Consider the following 13359-nt stretch of genomic DNA (forward strand, 5'->3'; position numbering starts at 1 on the left):
CCCTATAGGACACAGTAGAACTGCCCCATAGAGTTTCCAAGGAGCCCCTGATGGATTTGAACTGCTGACCCTTACACCACCGGGGTTTCCGCCTGTAAACATTGCAGCCTAGAAAACCCTGTGGGGCATTTGTACTGTCAAATGGGGTCGCTATGAGTTGGAATTGACTCCATGGCACATAACAACGGCAGTTCCTGATACTTAAGGGAGATCATCGACACCATCACCCACCTTGCATCTATAAAGCACCTACTATGTAGGACACAAGAGATAAACTAGGTCATTAACTGGAGATGCCCAGTTCTTTTTTTCATGTGAGTCAGAATCATCGAGGTGAATAAGGCCTCAATGACCTCAGACAGGATTCTAGGGACCATAAAGAATGTCTGTAGAAAGTGTATATAATATTCTTCTGGGTAGTTTGGGGCAGGAGGGAGGAGGACCCTAAAAGCACATTGGAATCATGGCTTAGCATAGAAGTCGTCCAGTTTTTGCCTTTCCCAAAGTTATAGGCATAGATAGCCCCAGAACGTGTTGCTGTCAAGTCAATGCCAACTCATGGTGACCCATGTATTACAGATTAGAACTGCTTCACAGGGTTTTCTTGGCTGTAACCTTTACAAGCAGATGGAGAGTTTTCTTCAGCAGCGCTGCCGAGTGGGTTTGAACCGCCAACCTATAGGTTAGTAGCCGAGAACAAAGCACTGGCACCACCCAGGGACACAGATAGCCCCAATGCGTTCTGAACTTCCTGTTTTTTACAAAGTTCTCTCTCCATTTTGCTGCCCAAAATTAGCACTAAGGGGATGCTTGGCTGGACCTGCTTTTCTTCATCTTTTTGCCAACTACGTTTGCTAGATTATAAAGACTTTTCAGGCTGGAAATTAAGAAGCAACTACATAGTTGACTTCAGGCCTGGTCTGGGTAGCTTTTAGCAACCTAACCCCACTGCTCCTATTTACCAAAGCTGCAGGGTCAGAGAGGAGGCATGTGGGTGGAGGGGGGGCAGGAAAAGCTGAAAAGAGGAAAGATGAACATGCATCCGTGCCCAGAAGTGCCTCGTCACGGGTCTGTCTCCAACCCTGATTGAGACACTTCGCATGTTACAACACATAGGATTAGCACAGGCAAGATGGAGGGAGAAACTGTTATGCAAAGGAATGCTGGTTTCCTACCAACACTCCAGTTCATTTTCCCTGGCAGAATGCCAGACCACTGCACTCACAGGCCTGGGGCCCCTGACTGACATCTCCAGAGCTCCAGCTCCAGATGTCTCTATGTATTTGTTCAGCCAGTGAAAAAACAAGCCTAAAAATTAAACACGGTTATTTCTCAAACCATCAGTTATCTCCTCGACAAATTGCGGGTTTTAGATGTAATCATAAGCAACCCTCCCCAATCCACTTATTCATTCAGTACATATTTATTGAGTACCTTCCATGTATTAGGACTGGGGTACAATGGTAATGGCCATGAGCTTGCAGTTCTGTGAGGGAACCAAAAAAAAAAAAAACCCATTGCCTCGAGTCAGTTCTGACTCATAGTGACCCTACAGCACAGAGCAGAATTGCCGCATGGGGTTTCCAAGGAGCGGCTGAAGGATTCAAACTAGCTAACAGTGGAGCTCTTAACCACTGCACCCACCAGGGCTCCAGTCAGGGGAACAGGCACTAATAAATGGTACTTATTTCACCCCTGTATGCCAGGTGCAGGGCTAAGTGCCTTCAATACTCTGGAAGACATTATCCTCATTGTACAATGAAGAGGTACAGAGAAGTTCAAAAACCAAGGTTATGCTACTAGTCAATGAAAGTATCAGGTACACAGAGTCTAGAGAAACCCTGAGAGTATGGCCCCCAGACACCCTTTCAACTCAGTAATGAAGTCACTCCTGAGGTTCACCCTTCAGCCAAAGACTGGACAGGCCCATAAAACAAAACGAGACTAAAGGGGCACAGCAGCCCAGGGGTGGGGAACTAGAAGGCAGGAGGGGCAGGAAAGCTGGTAATAGGGAACCCAAGGTTGAAAAGGGAGAGTGTTGACATGTCGTGGGGTTGTTAACCAATGTCATAAAACAATATGTGTACTAACTGTTCAATGAAAAACGAATTTGTTCTGTAAGCCTTCATCTAAGGTACAATAAAAAAAAATTTTTTTTTAAGTGTCAGGTACAGAAGCCTGGTCACCTGACTTCCTGGGCTGTGCCTTTTCCAATCTCAAAGGCTCTTAACCTGGGGCTGGTAAACTTGGGTAGGAAAAAAGCTACGTCTTTATTTTCAATAATCTCTAACAGAAATTTAACATTTTACTCAACAATAAACAGAGGCAACAAGCCACAGCAGTATTAGCGGTGTCTGGGATGGCCTCCTGTAGAAACCACAGACAGTTCGTTACACCGCAGGAGTTGTCTCTATCTGAAAGTAGCGCTTATGCTCATTACTACTTCAGAAGTATGGCAGATATTAGGTCCACTGCCAGATCTTCTTATTTAATGCATTAGTAAAGAAGCGCATAAATTATTAAATCATAAATTGTTTTACTGTGACAAGTGTTTTGGAATTAGTTTCCTTTATAATACTCTGCTTTTTATTTTTTATCTTTAAAAGCGTTGTTCTGAGAAGGGGTCCTTAGTCGTCACCATACTACCAAACGGGTATAAAAAGAAAAAAACATGGTCGGAGCCCTTCCTCCCCCGCGGGACCACTGGCAAAGGCAGGCTCCGCGCGCTGTGTCCTGAGCAAGGAGCCGGGTTGAGATTTTCATCATTGACAGAGAGAGATGAGGAGGACAGGAAAGGAGCACGATTCCATCAGAGGAGCCTTTCCCCCCTTTCCCAGTTCTGTCCAGCACGACCCCTAAAGGTCCTCCTCCGCCGGTTCCAGCCTCCGCTCACCCCTCCACCGCCCATCTGTCTCTCGGGCACTGTTAGTGGATAAATGTCACCCCTGCGGGCAGGAGGGCCGACGCCAGTCCCAGACTCCCCCGTGGTTGAGCACCCACTCCTGCTGAGAGACACAGCCAACAACTGGAAGCCTCCAGAAATTCCCACACACCAAGACCACTTTGGTTTTTAACCCGCCCCTCGCAGGTTGGCCTCTTGGCCCGGGACTCTCGACATTTGGGGGAGGAAAAGCCCAGCAACCCGGGGTCCAGGGCCAGGGCAGCAAAAACTGCGGGTGTCCGGGGGCGGGAAAGGAAAAGGAAAACGGTCTGGAGCGCAGGACGGGGGTCTGCGGAGTCCCAGCAGCGGGGGCAGAGTTGGGCCTTGGGACGGCTTTCTGTTCCCGCCCGGTCCCCCTCCCCTGGCCAAGGGCCGGAGATCGACCCCTAGATGCCTCTTACCCAGGTGCCAGCGGAGCCTCCGGCCACAGCGGTGGCGCAGCGACAGCTATCGCTCCCTGTCCCGGCTGCGCGGCCTCGGCTAGGGCCCCGCCCGCCCGCCCGGTCCCCCCCCGGCCCGCGGAGGCTGGAGGCGGGGAGAGCGCGGCTCGCCCCAGAGGTCCCGGAAGGTCCCGCCGCCGGCCCCGCCCGGCGCCCCAGCCCCGGCCCCATGGACTAGTGCAGACCGCACCCGGGCCCGGAGCGCGCACAGGGGACGGAGCCGGGATCGCCAGTCCAGTCGGCCCGCTGCCCTGCCCGCGGGGCCCGACTTGCCCCTGACCCCCGCGTGCCCTGGAGCGCTGCCCGGCGCCCTCGCGAGTCAGCGGAGGCCACGGAAGCCACCGGACGCTCCGGCCCCCAGGGTGTCAACCGCGTTGCGTAACCCGGCGGGCGAAAGCCGAGGCTGTGCGCTGCCGATAAAAGCTCCGGCAGTTCGCTTTGGGTCCTCCAGCGCTCCCCGTGCTTCCCACCTGGTTCCCACGAGTATCCCGAGAGTCACCAATTCCCCCGCTCATTTCACAGATAAGGTAACAGAGAAGCGCAACGACTTCCCTTGGGAAGCGCTGGAGCCGCGCTCAGACCTTGGGCGCAGGCTGGGTGAGCTGGCGTTCAGCCGCCCGCCTCCACAACGTGTTCTGGGCCAACTGTGTGACCAGAATGTTTTATTTGTCTGCTCTTTCTAGATACGTGCAAAGTTGAAGTGAGTGGTTCTCCACCCCATCAGATCCAGCGGCCCTTTTTATACTGTATACGGGGTGTCCCAAAAGTATCACTGCACTTTTCAGCTTTAATAATTTCAGAAGCTTAGAAGCTACAAACTTATAATCTTTAAAACTGTTTTTTTACACTTATTTGTAAATTTTGAATAATTAGTTCTTTTAAATTTTTTTTAGCTCAAGCACCGTTTTTTATCTTCACTCGGAGGCACTGGTTGCCTCTACAATAAAACCATGACGGCTCCACAGCTACAATTGCGAACTGTAGGCCTCTATCGGCAAACTCAGCGCTACCAGCAGCCCTGCTTCTGGGACGCGATTCTCTGATACGGGGAACAACTCTGGCAAAGCAGCTCTGAACAAAGGAAGCCCAGTCTTAGTTCTTCCAAAAGATCCATTCCTGGAAAGTTCAGTATATTAAAACCATGCAAAATGCTTAGTGTTTATAATTATCTGAGCCTAGAATCTAATTTTTTTTAACTCCCCCCAAAGTTGATTTTCATATGCTTGAGTGCTGGGACAGAGTAGGGGACCCCAGAAAGCATGCAGGACTTAAAAAAAAAAAAAAAAAAAAACCCTTGCCATCGAGTCATATTCCAACTCGGTGAATAGTTGTATGGGACCGTCCACACAGCACAGGATGTCAGCAACCCTGGTTTCCACCATCTAAATGCCAACAGACTGTGTTCTAATCGTCTGACAAATAAAAACTCCCCCATGTTTCTAAAATGTCCTGCCCCACCTTCCAGTCCCACCACCTCCCCAGCCCAGCTAAGAGACCCTGGTTTAGATGAGAAGGATACAAGCAGGGTGGTTTGAGATTGGTGGCTGGGGAATCAGACTCAGAGTGAAGGAACATGTCCTGAGAAGATCCCATATGCTGAGGGCTTCTACCTGTCCTCATTCCATTATCTCACCTAAGACCCCTCCTTCCACTGCAACAAAGAACACTTGAGAGTAGCTAAAGGCATAAAAGGTAGAACAGGGTAGTCACTTGCCCACCAGACAGTGAGAAAGGGGACTGGAATTTTACTCACTCATTCAAGCTTTCACTCTTCTGGCTAATGAATATTCCGAGTCCCTAAGCAAGATGGTACAGTAGTGAAAATACTCCACCCTAGAGCAACAAAGTGTTCTCCTATTTCGACTCATGGCAATCCGCTGTTTTACAGAATAGAACTGTTCCACAGTTTTCTTGGTTTAATCTTTAGGGAAGCAGATCGCCAGGCTTTTCTTCTGTGGCATCATTGGGTGGGTGTGAGCCACCAACCTTTAGGTTAGTAGTCAAGTACAAACCACTTGCACCAACCAGAGACAACAGATAGACAGTAGAATGCTATAGAGCGCAGGTGTGGCTCTGGCCAACTTACTCTCTCCAGTGGGATCTTCTAGGACATAAGAAAAATGCTAGTTCTGAAATCAAGTCTTTCTGGTAAGTTTAGTCCCAAACTCACCTTTGGGCAATTCTTTTTGCCTGGATTTCCTCATCTATAAAATAGAGATAAAATCTATCCTCCTGTCTCAAGTGTATACCCATTGCCATTGAGTCTACTCCAATTCATGGAACTCCCAAATATGGTTTCCAAGGCTATAATCTTTACAGGCATTTTTGCTTTTTAACACTTTAAAGAGATCTTTTGCAGCAGGTTTGCCCAATGCAATAGGTCATTTGATTTCTTGACTGCTGCTTCCATGGACATTCATTGTGGATTCAAGTAAAATGAAATCCTTGACAACTTCAATCTTTTCTCCATTTATCATGATGTTGCTTATTGATCCCGTTGTTAGGATTTTTGTTTTATGTTGAGGTGTAATCCATACTGAAGGCTATAGTCTTTGGTCTTCATCAGTAAGTGCTTCAAGTCCTCTTCACTTTCTGCAAGCAAGGTTACGTCATCTGCATAACGCGAGTTGTTAATGAGTCTTCCTCCAATCCTGATGCCCTGTTCTTCTTCATATAGTCCAGCTTCTCCGATTAACTATGCAGCATACAGATTGAATAGGTATGGTGAAAGGATACAACCCTGATGCACACCTTTCCTGATTTTAAACCACAAAAGTATCCCCCCGTTCTGTTCAAATGACAAGTTCCACATGAGCACAATTTAAGTGTTCTGGAATTCCCATTCTTCCCAATGTTATCCATAATTTGTTATATGATCCGCACAGTCAAATGCCTTCCCAGAGTCAATAAAACACAGGTAAACGTCTTTCTGGTAGTCTCTGCTTTCAGCCAAGATCCATCTGACATCAGCAGTGATATCCCTGGTTCCACATTCTCTTCTGAATCAGGCTTGAATTTCTGGCAGTTCCCTGTCGATGTACTGCTGCAACCATTTTTGAATTATCTTCAGAAAAATTTTACTTGTGTGTCATATTAAGGATATTGCTCGATAATTTCCACATTCTGTTGGATTACCTTTCTCCAGAATGGGCACAAATGCTAATCTCTTCTAGTCAGTTGACCTGGTCACTGTCTTCCAAATTGCTTGGCATAGACAAGTGAGTGCTATTCTATGCCAGATATGGGACCGATCACTTTAGATGTATTAACTGATTTAATGACAATTAGATAAGTTAATACATACAAAGTGAATGCTGCCATACCTGGCACAGAAGAATTACCTGGTAAACAGGTGGTAGGTGCTAGTATTATTTTATTGCTGTTGTTGTTAAGAAATGCTCACTCAGATGTGGTACCAGGTGCTGAGGAGAATGAAGTTAAAACATCCCTCCTTTAAGACAAAGGGAACAGTATGAATATCAGGCCCAGGGCAAGAAAAAGAAGACGGTTTCTCAAAGATGGGAATTACGTGCGCTGTGGAAAAGCTGTTTACAGGGTAGGCAGATGGCAAAGCGCCTGTTTAAATATAACTCTGAACCTGGGAGGGAAGCAATGTCCACAAAAGATGAAGCCAAAAGTGAAGGAGACTCCGGTCTCTCCTTCAAAACAAATGAATGCAGGTGGCTGTTCCTTCTGCCTCAGGAGTACCACCTCGCGGAAGACGGGCCTGGTGATCTGCGTTGTTCCTTCTGCCTCAGGAGTACCACCTCGCGGAAGACGGGCCTGGTGATCTGCGTTGTTCCTTCTGCCTCAGGAGTACCACCTCGCGGAAGACGGGCCTGGTGATCTGCGTTGTTCCTTCTGCCTCAGGAGAACCACCTCGCGGAAGACGGGCCTGGTGATCTGCTGCCATTAAGGTTACAGCCAAGAAAACCCCATGGTGCAGTTCTGCTCTAACACACGGGTCACCATGAGTTGACACTGATTCAATGGCAAGGTGCTTTTTTTTTTCAAGGAACCACTCAGTTGAACACAACACACTTGTATGGGGTAAAAGACACAGTGCTAAACCCTTAGGACAAAAAGATGAAGAATATACGGTTCCTGCCCTCAATGGGGATATCATTGCTGAGGTCAGATGGATCCTGGCCGAAAGCAGAGAATACCAGAAAGATGTTTACCTGTTTTATTGACTATGCAAGGGCATTCGACTGTGTGGGTCATAACAAATTATGGATAACATTGTGAAGAATGGGAATTCCAGGACACTTAATTGTGCTAATGAGGAACCTGTACATAGATCAAGAGGCAGTTGTTCAGACAGAACACGGGAATATTGTACGGTTTAATGTCAGGAAATGTGTGCGTCTGGGTTGTATCCTTTCACTATACCTATTCAATCTGTAAGCTGAGCAAATAATCCAAGAAGCTGGACTATATGAAGAAAAACGGGGCATCAGGATTGGAAGAAGACTCATTAACAACCTGCGTTATGCAGGTGACACAACCTTGCTTACTGAAAGTGAAGAGGATTTGAAACACTGGTGAAGATCAAAGACTACAGCCTTCAGTGTGGGTTACACCTCAACATGAAGAAAACAAAAATCCTCGCAACTGGACCAATAAACAACATCATGAAAAACAGAGATAAGACTGAAGTCGTCAAGGATTTCATGCTACTCAGATCCACAGTCAACACCGATGGAAGCAGCAGTTAAGAAATCAAAAGATGCGTTGCACTGGGCAGATCTGCTACTAAAGACCTGTTTAAAGTGTTGAAAAGCAAAGACGTCACCTTGAAGACCAAGGTGCACCTGACTCAAGCCATGGTGTTTTCAATCGCCTCTTATCCGTGAGGAAGCTAGATGATAAATAAGGAAGACAGAGGCAGAATTGACACCTCTGAATTGTGGTGTTGGCGAAGAATACTGAATATACCATGGACTGCCAAAAGAACAAACAAATCTCTCTTGGGAGAAATACAACCAGAATGCTTGTTACAAGTATGAACTGTGAGACCACCTCTCACATACTTTGGACACGTTAGCAGGAGGGACCAGTCCCTGGAGAAGGAGATCACGCTTGGTAAGGTAGAGGGTCAGCAAAAAAGAGGAAGACCCTCAATGAGATGGACTGACACAGTGACTGCAACAATGGGCTCAAGCATAACAACGATTGTGAGGACGGCACCGGACAGGGCAGTGTTTTGTTCTGTTGAACACAGGGTCACTATGAGTCAGAACTGACTCAATGGCACCTAACAACAACAAAAACAATACACCCAAATGAGGAATATACTGCCTACAAAATCCAAAGAGCCCACTAGGCACTGTGCGTCCTTTTCAGTTGCGGGAGAAGCCAGATGCAGTAACTTATCCTTGACTTTAGAAGGAATATCTCGACATGTCCCACACCACTGGACGCCTAGAAATTTCACTGAGGTGGAAGGTGCCTGGATGTTTGTGGGAATAATTTTCCACCCTCTAGCATGCAAATGTTTTACCATTAAGTGCACAGTCATTAACATTTCTTCCTTACTAGGTCCAATCAGCATAATGTCTTCAATGTAACAGACCATGCGATGTCTTGTAGAAGGAAAGGTGATCAAGATTCCTGTGGACTAAATTATGACATGGGGCTGGAAAGCTGAGGTAGCGCTGAGGTAGGCAACTGAAGGTGTATTATTGGCCTTATCGGCTGAAGGAAAACTAATTCTGATGGTCTTTGGAAACAGGTATGGAGACACCAGCAATGATATCCCTGGTTCCATGTCCTTTTCTGAATCCAGCCAGAATTTCTGGCAGTTCCCTGTGGATATACTGCTGCAACTGTTTTGAATGATCTTCAGCAAAATTTTACTTGTATGTAATATTAATGATAGTGTTCAATCATTTCTACATTCGGTTGGATCACCTTTCTTTGGAATAGGCATAAATATGGATCTCTTCCAGTCTAGGTGGCTGTCTTCCAAATTTCTTGGCATAGACAAGTGAGCACTTTCAGCGCTGCATGTGTTTGTTGAAACATCTCAACTGGTATTCTGTCAATTCCTGGAGCCTTGTTTTTCACCAATGCCTTCAGTGTAGCCTGGACATCTTCCTCCAGTGCTGTAATGGATTGAATTGTGTCCCCCAAAAATGTCTGTCAATTTGCTAGGTCATGATTCCCTTATATGATTGTCTACCATTTTATCTTCTGATGTGATTTCCTTATGTGTTGAAAATCCTAACACTATGATGTAATAAGGTGGATTAATGGCAGTTATACTGATGAGGTTTACAAGATTAGGTAGTGTCTTAAGCCAATCTCTTTTGAGATGTAAAACAGAGAAGCAAGCAGAGAGACATGGGGACCCCATACCACCATGAAAGCAGTGCAGGGAGCAGAGTACATCCTTTGGACCTGAGGTTCCTGTGCTGAGATGCTCCCAGACTATGGAAAGACAGATGACAAGGACCTTCCTCCAGAGCTGACAGAGAGAGAAAGCCTTGCCCTAAAGCTGGCACCCTTAATTTGGACTTCTAGCCTACTAGACTGTGAGCGAATAAACTTCTCTTTGTTAAGGCCATCCACTTGTGGTACTTCTGTTATAGCAGCACTAGATGACTAAGACAAGTACCATCGGTTCATGATCATATGCTACCTCCTGAAATGGTTGAACGTTGACCAGCTCCTTTTGCTTGAGAAATCCCGACCACGTTTATCCCTTTTGGTATTCTACCTTCAGGTCTCTGCACGTGTCATTATAATACTTTGTCTTCTCAAGCCACCCTTTGAAATCTTCTGTTCAGCTCTTTTACTTTATCATTTCTTCCTTTCGCTTTAGCTACCTGACTTTCACGAGCAAGTTTCGGAATCTCCTGTGACATCCATTTTGGTCTTTTCTTTCTTTCCTGCCTTTTTAATGACCTCTTGCTTTCTTCATGTATGATGTCCTTGATGTCATTCCACAACTCGTCTGGTCTTCAGTCATTAGTGTTCAACTCAATACCTTTTTTCACCAACATCAATGGTGACTATATATGTGGGCCTCACCACAGGAATCAAATCAACTATATTTGTGGAAAAGAGACATTGGAAAAGCTCAATAGTAACAGTCAGAACAAGGCCAGGGGCTGACTTTGGAACAGACCATCAATTGCTCATATGCAAGTTCAAGTTAAAACTGAAGAAAATTAGATCACATCCACAAGAGCCAAAGTGTGCTCATTCAAGTAGGTGGGAGTTTTTCTGATGAATGCTTTTACTTGAACATTAAAATATAAAGCTGGAAATCTTTAAAAAAAGAAAACGGGTTACAAAAGAAGTTTAGTCTCTGCATGACCTGCATTGCACCTCTGAAGTCAGATCATTTTACGGGTAAGCAATGCCCAGCTGGAACCCAACTAGAAATTGTTGAGGAGAGTAAACTCAAAGCCATAACGAAGGGTTTGTTATATACATATGTGATGGACAGCAGGATTGAGGGGCTGTGTTGGTCAAGGTACTACAAGGAGCAAGACAGTATTAAACATGCAAGGATTTTATTAGGGAAACTCTAAGAGGAGAAAATGAGGAGGAAGCTGGAGAAGGTTGAGACAGCCATCAGTCTGCAATGCAAGTCTGATCCCTAAAGAAGAAGAGAGGAAAGGAAGGCTGAATGGAAGCTTCTTAGACAGCTATGTCATCTAAGGAAGGTCCAGCAAGGCTGTCAGGGAATCCTCAAGCCAAAGTCTACCATTACAGGAGTCCCCTGTTTCCCAAGCAGAGCTGGCTTCATGACCAAGCAAACTGTGCAGTCACACAGGGCCCCACACTTGATTTAAGGTTCTGCTGCTGCCACCCTGAAATTCTTAGCAATATTTGAAGAGGGGGCCCCATATTTTTATTTTGCACTGGGCTTTGCATATTATGTAGCCAGTCGTGCTCAGAGAAATGGGCCTGCTTTAGTATCCCTGCTGGGCCCAGTTACTGCCTAAAAGCAGCCTGTGGGAAGCACGGCTTCAGCACAAACGCAGAGATGGATTTCAGAGTGAAGCAGCTGGAGCTTCTGGTCAAATAAGTTCACCGTAGTCGGAGGTCTGTGAGGCATGTTCATAAGGCCACCACAGTGCAACCTGTGTGCCGCATAGATCTACTTCTCCATACAGGTCCAAGGAGCAGCTCCTCCGGGGATCTTGTGGGGCATTCTTTCCGAAGGGAACTCAAAAGAAGGAGGTTCTTGGATAATTACGCCCCCCAAGATCATTACAGGTTATCTCAGGGCCACAAGTAGTGCTCATCCTCCCCCTTCTCCCTTCTTCACTATTCTATATCCTCCTCACCCTCAGCTATCACTCAGCTGGTCTTGACAATTTACCTGATGGTATGACCCAAACCTTTATTCCTGAGGGGTCTGAACTTTTGACAATCAAATTCTTCTCAGACTGGGGTTGCTGCATATCTATATTCACAGTTACAATGGGGTAAGGGAGTACAGGAGGGGCCCTAGTGAATCACCTGGGTTCCATACATGCAGTCCCTGCCCCCATTGTGTAAAAGCACTTACTTCCTCTGATGACCACGGTCACTTACTCCCAAGTATTTGCTTCTTGCCTGCTGGTCCCTGGACACAAACAGTCCAAAGTGCCCTGTCAGCAGCCATAACTTATAGTTCAGTAAGACCTCAACAATGTCCCTGGCAAGTGTTTGTTTCCTTTGGGGACCAGGAGCTCTCTCTTAGATGGGGTTCTCTAGGGAAGCAAAACAAGTAAAGCTGATAAATACATATATAGAGAGATTTATATCAAGGAAATGGCTCACACATTTGTGGAGGTTGGAACACCCCAAGTCCATGGATCAAGATAGAGGTGTCTCCTGATTCACACAGCCACAGGGGCTGGCGAACCCAAGATCGGCAGGTCAGAGAACAGGGCTTTTGCTCACAGGCACATATCTTCTGGTGGGTCTTCTTGCCTTATATAATACAGCCCTTCCAATATCCTCACTTCCCTCATGGTCTTCAGTTCTTCCTCTACTGTCAGCCAGTACAGATCAGGCATTTTTACTTGGTTGAGAACAGGCCCTTGTTTTTTTCAGGCTTCTAAGAGCCATTCCAGCAGTGAGTTTTCCCAATTCCCTGGATTCTTGGTAGGGTGTTAAGTTCCATTCCTAGAGAAAATGCACCCAAGTCAATGGATTCTTGCTTATCAAGTCTTATATTCTGGCCCCAGTGATCAAAAACCCTCAAATCCAATCCCAGTCTCCTGCTGGAACATGCCAGGCAATTCTTTTAATTATTGAGGTGTTTAGTCTCTTTCCTCCCTAATCAGGGCCAGCACAGCCCTAGTCAGGTTATGCTGGGATTTAACCCTGATAGCAGCCAGGACAGTAGGTGGGAGCAGCTCCTGAACGGGGCACCTGTTGCCTTGTAAGGAAGAGGCATCTGTCACATCTTCCAGCGCAGTGGTAGTGCTAGTTCTTACTAGGGGAGGGTAGGCCGCTCTGCAAGCCCTGATGGTCCAGGGAAGACTACAGAGTTAGCATCATCAGGGGCATCCATCCAGATGTCCTGTCCCAGGTTTCAGGATCCCAGGTTTTCTCCAAAGGGGCCAACCTTCAAATAAGCCAAAATGGCTAATCATTCAGGCTTCCTCGGAGCTCTGCAGCTCTTAGCAATTAGGCCTTCAGCCTGCTGCTCAACTGCTTCTGTCCTTCTACTGCAGGGGTGTAGGGCAGCTTTCTAAGCTGACCCTTTGGCTCTCACACTTAGCCATTAACTACTTGTTAGTAGCCACCAGTCTCCCATTATCCTTCTGAAGAGTGTCGATACAACTTAGCAGTAATCTGCCAGCTCTGCTGTCTTTGTAGGCATTGTTTCCCCATACAAATGCCTGCATCGCTGCACCTGCCACAGCATTCCATCCACCAGGATATTCTCTCAGGTCATCGCCAGCGAAATCTTTAGCAATTGAGCTGCCATCTTCCCCCAAGGACTCTCTGGTCTCCACCTACCAGTCA

At 46.6% G+C, this 13359-nt stretch overlaps 1 protein-coding gene and 1 long non-coding RNA gene across 2 annotated transcripts in view; one reads left to right on the forward strand and one right to left on the reverse strand.

Annotated features, from left to right (window-relative positions):
• The window catches only part of SQOR (sulfide quinone oxidoreductase), a 60769-nt gene extending 57330 nt beyond the window's left edge, over nt 1–3439 (reverse strand). Inside the window, exon 1 of the mRNA XM_003420152.4 lies at nt 3343–3439. The gene's annotated coding sequence lies outside the window, so the exon portion shown is untranslated. The remainder of the gene's footprint in view (nt 1–3342) is intronic.
• Nucleotides 3440–3646: 207 nt separating this feature from the next.
• On the forward strand, nt 3647–10084 carry LOC135232578 (uncharacterized). The gene is made up of 2 exons (XR_010323098.1): nt 3647–3908; nt 4275–10084. It is a non-coding gene; the product is annotated as an uncharacterized LOC135232578 (long non-coding RNA).
• The last annotated feature ends 3275 nt before the right edge of the window (nt 10085–13359 follow it).

The sequence above is a fragment of the Loxodonta africana genome, chromosome 10 (assembly GCF_030014295.1).
Source record: "Loxodonta africana isolate mLoxAfr1 chromosome 10, mLoxAfr1.hap2, whole genome shotgun sequence".
Taxonomy (NCBI): Eukaryota; Metazoa; Chordata; class Mammalia; order Proboscidea; family Elephantidae; genus Loxodonta; species Loxodonta africana.